A 10,236-nucleotide genomic window follows, 5' to 3' on the forward strand; every position below is an offset into this window, starting at 1 on the left:
ACGCGTAAGTTTGAAACGTGAAGTCAACATGTACTCCAACACTGTTATGACGAAACGCTCCGGAACGAAGGCGTAATTCCCACGGCCCCTTACGTAACCTAACCTTCTATGGATGTGATAAACCAGCGGTAACAGCGGGCCATCCATTCAGCTCGGTTATGGCATGTTTCACCGTACATGACGCCGTCGAGCCCTCGTTTGGCGCGTATTTCACAATCGCACCACGAACGGCGTGCATGGCGGGCTTTCTCAATCCCCGGAGACCCCAGAAGGGACGCACGGGGAGGCTGCCGGCCGCTCCCCTCAATTCAGCCTCTCGCACGAGGGAGGAAAATGGGCACGGCACACAGGGTGCACGTTCGCTCCCGAAACGACAGACGCCCAAGGGCCCAACTGGGAATGGCAAGGTTGTATGCAAATGCGACGAGCCGGCGCCTTTAGGAGAGAGGGGCAGGAAGGAACGAAAAATAGGGGATTAGGGAGAGGCTTCCCCTCCTCCCCCCCCCCCAACCAAAAAAAAAAAGCGCACAGAGAATGAATTCAAAAGAAAGCCATGTTTCGGATAAATTAGGATAGGTTTTCAGGGGATTACATTTTTTTTTAGCTTTTACTTCGAGGTGAGCGTCACGTTCCCTTAATCTATGTTTATTTATTTATTATCCTTTTTTTTCAGTGCTCCGATATCGCCGGCTACGCTGGCACAAGCCGGACGCGAATTCCGTTCCCTCGCTGATCGATGCGGCAACGGTCGAGACTGGGGGCCCCGGAAGTCCGGAGAGCGCCGGGCCCAGAGAGCGCAGGGCCCGGAAAGCGATGAATGCGAAATTCCGCCCCTGTGAGATCGCGGCACGGCGCAGCTCTTCAAAACTAAATGCGCAAAAAACGCATGGCCGAACACCGTAGCGCCTTTTCATTTCCAACGGCCTCCGTCAAGTCGAACACCTCTTCGTTCCGCCGATGCTGGTTTCCTCCTCCTCCGGCGTGTTTGGGAGAGAGAGAGTCTGGCCTCTCCGGCACCCGGACCGGGCGAAGTTTATTCGCATAATGAGCTGCCGGAAGGCATCGTAGTAATAAACGGATAGCGCTGTACATCGAAAACTCTGCTCCCGCTGATGGAAATTGAGTTCCCTACGCCGGCGCAAGTGGAGAGACCCGAGCCATCGGCTTATAGGGCGCTCGGGGGGAGGTTCGTAGACTGAGTACAACGAATCTAACAGGCGTCGCCTGTTAGATTACTGGCACTCACGACGGAAAAGCTTAACCAATTGAACTGTGTTTCGAGCTGGAACCTTGAACAAGCGACATGACGACCATGAGAAGTTATGAATTTGAGCCTGAAGAAGGGCGATGGACTTCAGACCTCATTCTAGCCAAAGCAAGCAAAGCAAGCCTCCCAGAATGCACATATATTACTTATATATATATACAGATAACACCTAACCATGCGGCACAAACCGTCAGGATAGGCTTCAAACGAGCGCATACACGGCAGGTATGTATTCTAAATGTGCACTGCACTCGGCAATTACGCTCTATGGAAAGGAAATGCAAGCATTTTTTCGCTTTTCGTATCTCTCTACACAACAGCCAATCACTGAATAAGGTTTCAAGACAAAGAGAAATTACTACTCGGAGTAGCCATCTCCGAGAAGAGGCGACACTGCACACCAATCAACTGCGGACTCCGGCCCTGGCGTGCATGTGTTTGAATTCCTGGACATTCAAACTGATCGTGAGCGCACCGTCGCCCTACCGTTTCGCTAATTCCGTAGAAGGGTCGACACACCAAGTACCACGAAAGCCATTAACTCGTGTGACTACGTGCGCAATTCTTTTGTAACTCACCTTTTTTTTCTTGCCACATACTGTGCACATCAGGGATGAAGACAAAAGAATGGTAATTCAATTTTGACCATTGACATAAAATGAACACACAAATGTTCTCGGCTAGCAACATTCAGCAACACGTTAGCCAGACCATTCCACAGCGGAACGGCAGCGTGTAGAAATGAAGAACGGAAGCAGCGCGTTAAAGAAGGCTGAATTCGTCTACAGTTTAATCGGGCGCCAAGTTAACGCCACTGGTCGAATGCAGGGTCGGCAACGATGTTTACAAGATGCAGATGCGCCAGAAAAAAAAAATAATTTCGGTGCTGGCACGCGGGCGAACTGCCCAGAATTTTAGCGAATAAGACCGGACGTGCATACCTTCTCCGCAGACATCAATAACAGGCGCTTGGTTCGCGAGGCAGTGCTACAATAAATTTGTTTCCGAACACACACAGTCCGTAAATCTGTGCTGCTGGGCGTGAGCAACCATTTTGGTCGGCACATATGCCAGAAGAGTCTGAAATAACAGCTTAAGCTCGCATGAATTTAACACTTTCCTGGGATAGACCGTTTTAAAAAATCTCTGCCTCTCCCGTAAACGAGAGTAGAGTAAGCATGAAATGTTTACGGGCCTAATGTCATCTCGGTGGACACCCGAACCGCACCTACAGGAAGGGAGGAACGCCACCACCCGTTCAGCGCGATGCCTTGCCATTTGAACGCAAGGTTTTTTGAGGAAAGGAAATGGCGCAGTAATTCTCTGCCATCTCGGTGGACACCCGAACCGCACCGTAAAGGAAGGGAGGAACGCCACCACCCGTTCGGCGCGATGCCTTGCCCTTTGAACGCAGCGCTTCTCCCCCGGATCACGTATGACAACGAAGTGTAACGTGGCATTTATGTGCTTTTTGCACGCCTTATTAGAAATCGGAAATTATAATTCCGTGCATTATCAAACCCACAGCTCCACTGATATCTTGATAAACATTGAGAAGGCACTGGCAGCAGTTATTTTTTGTCTCGTTTGGAGACCAACCGGTGCTTGCATGCCGGTCGCGTAGGAGGGCTTAGAGAGTCTCGTTAAATCTCGTTAAGTCTCGTACGGTGCCCGGATGTTCTCGTTTCAGAGCCCGGATGACTGGAATTCAGTGCCCGGATGAGTGGATTTCAGTGCCCGGATGAGTGGATTTCAGTGCCCGGATGACGGGAATTCAGTGCCCGGATGACGGGAATTCAGTGCCCGGATGAGTGGATTTCAGTGCCCGGATGAGTGGATTTCAGTGCCCGGATGATGGCTCTAGGTCTCAGCGTGACGTCACCACACTGCCGACAACGGGGGCTAAAAGCATTTCATGCTTAATACTGAATCGCGATTCACAAGGCATAGTTTAACAGTACAGATCTCATCAGGCCGCTATCAACAAAGCGCCAAAACAAAAACACGCGGTAAACTGGTCCTGATTGCACATTAAACCTAGCAAAAAGCCGTCACGGAGAGCAGGCGCGCTCTTCTAAGCCATGGCTCTTCGACCAGAAAAAAAAAAAAAAAAAACAAAGTTCCGTACACAGGCACGCACAAGACAGAGAAAGGGAAGAAAAGACGACCGGACGCGGCTAGCTAGCTCTTCGGCCTGCCCGGGGGCCAAAACCGAGCGGCAGAGGAGGGGGGGGGGGGGGGGGGGATGAAGCAATGCTACGCGGCAACGTCGTGATCGTTTGCGGCGGCGGAGCCAAGCGATGCATTCCGTTCACGTTCGCCCCGCCCTCATAATTCGGTAGCTTTTATGGCCGACTCACGCCGCCGTCCTGTCGAGGACGCCACTTAGCGATTGTCCGAATTCGGCGCGACAGGGGGGACCACCGTTCGTGTCAAATGGGGAGAGAGGGAAGGAAGGTCGCCTCGCGTCCCTCCCTCAATCGGTTTCGGCCGGATTCTGCACACCAAGCTGCCACAATGGCGGAGGCGCCTTCAAAAGACGCCGTCCCTGATATACATAAGCGGAGAGGGGAGGGTGAGCCGCCGCCGCCATCACGACACCGCCGCAAACAAGACTCCGGGCACGTCCAAATGCAGGCACCTGGCTCCGGAGCGGGGGCGAACGGATAGAAGCAAAAAAGCAGCAGCCAGCAGCGCGCGCGAATGTATGCACGGCGCCGACCAAGACAGCAGCGGTGTCGGCTTTCCAACGCGTCCAGTGAGAAGCGGACAGAATGGGATTAACCCGCTTGTCGGCTTCGCAGCTGGTCTAAAGGACGAGGCTGGCCTCGTCAAAGCGTAATCACGACAATGTTCCCACACGCACCGCCGCCTCGACAGCGCCGACGAGCGCGCAAAGAGAAAGAGAAAAAAAAACGAACAAACGGTGCGCGGCGACGAGCAAAACGCGAAGCAAAGACTCTTTTGTCCCCAATGCATGCAAATCAAGGACTCCGAGCGGCTCAGCTCCGACGAGGCTCGCGCAAAAGAGCAGGAGCAGCGGCAGCGCGGGGAGCGAAGCGATGCGCTCGCATTATCCGTCCGTGCCTGACGCTCGTCGTCTTCGTGATTCGAGAATGAGCGCGACGAGGCAGGCAAAGAGAAGACAAAAAGATCGCTGCAGGCGTGAAGCTCAAAAAGAAAAAAATATATATACAGAAAGGCCAAAGCAACAGCAGAACACCAACGGAGCACTCAAGCTAGACGAGATCGATTCTCAGCGCGCACATCCTTTTCGTCTTCGAGTTCTTTTTTTTCTCTCTCTCTCTCTCTTCTTGTTCTTAAGCTTGTCAATCACCGGCGGGCGCCCGGATGAAATGAACTGCAGCTTCCTGACGTGCCGACGAGGCTGGGCGGCGGGGCCCCCATTATTCCGCTTTGTTGTCCTCGGCGTCGTCGTGCTCTACTGCCATCAGCAGCGATGCAGACTACGCGAATCCCACATCGCCCCGAGACGCGGAAGCCGCGCAGCAGACGACGCTGTCACACAGTTGTCAAATCATCGCGACGACGCCCTCGCTTCGGGCGCAATCAGCATAAGAGTCCTCAAGACCCGCTCCAAACAAGGAGCCACAAAAAAAGAAAACATCAAGTCCGACATACAAGACAAGAAAACAGAAGACAAGGGAAGCCAGAAAATGAAGCGCGCATATGAGAACGAAGGAGGGAGCCTGGCGTTGCCGTTGACAGAGCGCGCACCATTTCCTCTTCGTTTGCTTTCCGCATACGCTATTTTCTTATCATGTCGGTAGTATATGTCTCCATTTTCCCTCTTTGAAGAAGCCACTCCCGAGGTCCGCGGCGTTCGTTTCTGCCCGTGGCAAACAAAGCGCACATTGAAAACAGTCAACATGGTGATCACCACGCCTTGGAGAAGTCAGTCGAAACGAAACGCTGACTCAGCCCGCAGCAGGCAGAGGTGCTGACAGCTGCAGAGTCCGTTTTGTTTCGTGTCTCACGGGGTGCGCGTGTTTGCGCTCATCCGCGCATGCGTCGCCACTCGGAGAGAGAGATGCCTTCGGAGCCGCCACACGCAACAAAACAAGCGCTGCAGCAGAAGAGCGTTGAACCGACTCTCGCCATCTGTGCGCGCAGGGGGCGGTGGCTGAACGCTGTCGACTAAGTGATCGAAAGGGTCGTTACCGCCGTGTCTTGTGACCGTGAATTGAAAATGAGTGGCTTGCACCGCCGCTTTAGATGAATGTTACGCTACGGCCTGGTTTTGCATCGACGCGAAGTGAATCATCTGGAAACGCGCATGTGAACAAATTTGTCGCTATTTAGCTGGTGCCATTCTTGCATCTGCGGGATCATACAACTTTTTTTTTATTTCCTTTAATTAGGCATCCACGATTTATGGTGTAGACCTCGTCCGTTCTCTTTGAGGGAAATGAGGTGGTAACGTCCCAGAGGGTCTCTCTCTTTTTTCTTCGGTGGTCTCTACCTTAAAGGGATGCTGACGATAACTTGAACTTCACCTGTAGCTGTACATTACCTCATTCTAAGGACAAAGAGGCTACTTTCACTGAAGATGGAGGTTCTACAAGCTAGAAAAGAAAAAAAAAATGACGCATAAGCGCCACCACTAGCCAATTTCGGAAACACATGCATTTCATTCCGAAATCAAAGTTTTTTGGGGCGCTGATCGCAGGCGCTATAAGCTACAGCACCGTCCACTTCCCAGCGTTGACCACGGAGTGCTTTATAGTGTAGACGCCACTAGTTTTACCCAAGTGGCTGGAAAATTTTGAACTCCAATCCTGTCGTCAATAAAGGCGTCCTTTGCTTCCGGACTAACATAAATATATTCAAAATGAACCACAGAACCAATGTTTACTAGGAAGAAAAACTGGATGCAGTCGTCCTCGGCGATCCTTTAAAAGCTCACAAGTATGGTTGGTTTGATTTGGTTTATGGGGGTTTAACGTCCCAAAGCGACTCAGGCTGTGAGGGAAGCCGTAGTGAAGGATTCCGGAAATTTCGACCACCTGGGGTTCTTTAACTTGCACTGACATCGCACAGAACACGGACCTCTAGAATTTCGCCTCCATCGAAATTCGACCGCCGCGGCCGGGATCGAAACCGCGTCTTTCGGGTCAGCAGCCGAGCACCATAACCACTGAGCCACCGCGGCGGACACTCACAAGTGTGAAGGGCTATTTAATAGTGTAAGAAAAGGAACGGTCATCACAGACGTCTCTCTGTACCCGGTAGGACACATCTGTCCTACCGGGTAAATTGTGTAATCAAGCACTTTGCGCAGCTCGAAGAGTACACCTACGAAAGGCGTACTATGTTTACTTCTAATATCCTACGCGCATTCTTAACTGCTGATGACAGCGAAATCAAGGGAAATCAAAAAATAAATAAATAAAGGATTCAAGACGACAATGCTCCCTTCGACACACGCCAGCCCACCAAACTTGCAGGCTTTCGTCATTGCGAACTTTCATTCTTACACTGTGCTGACAACAGCGTACTGAACAACGCGGCGTACACAATGCCGCGCCCGCAGAAAGTTGAACGTCCCGAGCTAATTGCCACCAGCCCTTGAAGACGCAAATCTCTCTGCGCCAGATATCCTCCGGTGATGGCCCTGCAGCCTGCTGCGCTCAGCTACCCGGCGGGTAAATATCTGAGTCACAGCGGCGGATTGTGCGCTGAAGAACATGCATTGCTCCGTGTTCGGCAACGTTTCTAAGAGCGAGGCTTCGCAAAAGACAGGTGCAAAGCGGTTTCCGGAACACCGCAGTAAAGCAGACGCAAAAGGAAGACCAGGCAAGTACGAAAGACACAGGCGATAGGCAGTCACCACAGGGGAGCATGACTCACAGCTGTTGAAGCAGTCCTTAACGGAGCCGCCCTCGAAGAGGTGACGTCATAGTGGGCGCATTTCGAGCAGAAATCTTGGCACACGTTGAGTCGAGCACGCCTAACCTCAGCCACCTCGGAGTGCAGTTACGGCAAGGTTTCAAGGTAGGTTGTCAACAAACTAGGGGAAAATAAAGTCTCTTTTTCCTGGAAACTTCTAAATAAACTACCTACCGTTCTTGTACTAAGAGACAATATTTCATCCACTTCTCGAGGGTGTTCTCAGGTGCTACATAAAAGATGCCGTTGTTTTTTGTTTCTGCTTTGATGTTGACCGTGTTACCGAAAGAGGCACCGGATTGTTCACAGGATCGACGATGGTCAGAAAAGGCAACGACAACCTAGCGTTTGAATGCGGGTAATCCACATATCCCCCCTTCTTGTAAAGCTCTGGCTCAAGTGGTTAGGGGACCTCAGCAATTGACAGTGAGCAAATTACTACAGAACTACGCTAACAGACCTGACTTACAGCGTCACATGATTGCAAATATGCTCAGTTTTGCTGCACTATTTGCCTTTCGTCTACAATGTGAAAGCAAACCATCAAGCACCGAATGAGCCGCTCAAAAAATGTCGCGAGGTGCTGCAAATAGATTCCACAACGTAGAAGGGATTACAAGCAATCGCTCATAGTCAACAACGTCATCATTCAACATCATACCAATCTCTTCCCACAAATTGTGAATAACTGCACCCTCTCGAGAAGGGCGACGTTCCGGGGCTTCATCACTCTGTTTTTTCTTTCCCGGTCACACAGGGTAGATGATCCTTGCGCTACAACTGTAACCGAATGAGATAGGTTCAACATTATTCGCACTCATCCTACCTCGCAAAGAAACATGTTCGAATAGGCAGCCCGGGCCCAAGGAAAAAGGGAAAAAAATTCGTCGCAGGCAAGCGGGCTCGGCGTTTTATTTCAGACAAGTATTCCAAGAATGCGTTAAGCTCACACGATCGATATCACGCCTTCAAGGGAAAAAGTACTCAAAAAGGAATTCCAGTGCCTAACGGAACAGTTGGAATGTTCGCAGCCCTATAAACCGTTTTCAATAAGTAGTAAGGCTACATCGCACGACACACAGGGGAAAAGAAAGCCAAGCGCCAGAACAAAGCCATCGCTTTCCCCTTTCCCCTCTTCTTTTAAATTTCTTTTCGTCTGCTCTGCGGTATGTGGGAAGGGCTTAATGAAACGCGCGTTATCGGGCGGCCACCGAGTCCGCATTTTCGGGGTATATTTGTGGACGTAGTCGCAGCGCCTCCGACTCGCCTTACCAACAGCGACTATCAGCAGGCAAGCGCCGAGCAGATAGTACCCCCTGTAGTGAGACGTAAATAACCATATCGGTTCGAGAGAGGGTGTTGATGTAGCTGCGTTCAATTCGGCAGACGACAAGATGCGAGGCGCAACGCGCGCACGCGCTACATCCAACAGCGACTCACCTGCCTAGCGTATATCCATCAGGCGCCGAAGAACCGCCGCCAACAACGGCGAGCCGTGTATCCCGTGGCGATGACCTCGTATCCAAAGAACATTTGCGCAATCCAGAGAACAGCGTGCCGCCACAAAATCCTTTTGCGGTCAAGTTGAACCACGCCGGCGACTTTCAATCCCACCGCGAGCGCAGCGAACTAGCTTGCCACGGCGAGAATACAAAGGTAGTAGTAAGAAGAACGCACACACTGCAGCCGAAAAAAACTCCCTCTCGTAGAGAAACGGTTACAACGCGCTGTCGATCGTGGTTGCTGACAGCGTTACTCGCCCTCTGTTCACGGTCTCCCAGTGCAAACGGCCGCGAGAACAGGGCACCGCTTTGTTGTTTCCGAAGCCGCACGCCGGAGAGGGAGGGAGACGCGGAGCGAGTAGCCAGCCGGCGTCGCTTTGCAGGAGCTGTTAGGTGAAGCCGCTTGCAGCGAAAGCGCACCTTCTCGCTACCGTTCAGAGGAGGAACACAAATGTATCCGTGAAGAGCAAAAGCTGGGGCTGGCCGGAAGAAGGGAACAAGCGTAGGTGGACAGCGGCAATAGTTCCGGTTTGCACAGCACGAGAGGTTGTTGTGGAGCTGAACAATCACAGGCAGAGCGCGTCAAAACGATGCCCAGTTGAAAGCAGGGGCGCGGAATCCAAAACGTTTTCACAGTAAGAACACAGAACGTAGCTCACTCGGAGAAACAAATCGAAGAATCACAAGTATCCCGTATCTCGGCGGTGAGCGTAACTCCGGGGAGGCTTCTCTCAATCCTCGGCACAACACACAACGGTCGCGGCCCCACACAGCCGACGACGAACTGGGCTCGCGCGGTCAATACTCGGCGGCGGCAGCAGCGTCAGCCGCCGGTTCGGGAGCGCGGCGGCGGGGCACACGGCGATGGCAGCGACTCCACGCTGCTGCTGCTGCCACTGGCGAGGAGGGAGGGGGGAGAGGGCGCTGGCGTCGGGGAGTAATGGACGAGTCCATTGGCTCCCCCTCCCGAGATTCCAGGGGGTGCGAGGGAAGTCTGGTGGCGGGCTTGGCGGGCGGCTCTGAGAGGGCGCAGTCCACTCGCTGGCAGCGGCACCCGCGGAGGGAAGAGGTGGTGCTCGAGGGCTGCCGCGAATCGCCCCCACTCGAACGCGGGCCGAAGCGGGCTGCTGCTTGGTGCGGAGGGAGAAGCAGGGATAGGGAGGAGGGTGGAGAGAAAGACGTAGCACCAAGAAGAGCAAGCCGCGGCGGCGCGAGTAAATGGGAGTAATCAAGAGCAGAGAGAGGAGAAGCAGAAAGGAAAAAAGAGACGCCACCAAACCGTTGGTCGTTCCTTTCTCGAGATGAAATCAGAGAGGCACAGGAAAGAGGTTGGCAGGTGAGGTGGGAGGGGAGGAGTCCTATCCTCTAGCCCCTCGTTCGAACGTTCGGCGGGAAAAGAAAAAAATAGCTAGGGAATAAAACCACGCGCAACGAAGGAGTCACTCTCCCCGCCAAGAAATACCGAGGCAGCCGGGGAGGCTGTGGGTTGAAAGAAAGAAAACAAATTGTTTCGGTCGGTCTTTCTCCGCCGGCAGGCGCGGGCCTTCAGCGGCGGCT

General features: G+C 52.7%; 1 protein-coding gene across 1 annotated transcript in view; it reads right to left on the reverse strand.

The window, feature by feature from the left end:
• The window catches only part of LOC149331039 (uncharacterized), a 228,505-nt gene extending 218,944 nt beyond the window's left edge, over nt 1–9,561 (reverse strand). The window contains exon 1 of the mRNA XM_089561761.1: nt 8,618–9,561. The gene's annotated coding sequence lies outside the window, so the exon portion shown is untranslated. The remainder of the gene's footprint in view (nt 1–8,617) is intronic.
• Nucleotides 9,562–10,236: the final 675 nt, after the last annotated feature.

Source organism: Amblyomma mixtum, chromosome 9 (assembly GCF_055824585.1).
Source record: "Amblyomma mixtum isolate Tamu chromosome 9, ASM5582458v1, whole genome shotgun sequence".
Classification (NCBI taxonomy): domain Eukaryota; kingdom Metazoa; phylum Arthropoda; class Arachnida; order Ixodida; family Ixodidae; genus Amblyomma; species Amblyomma mixtum.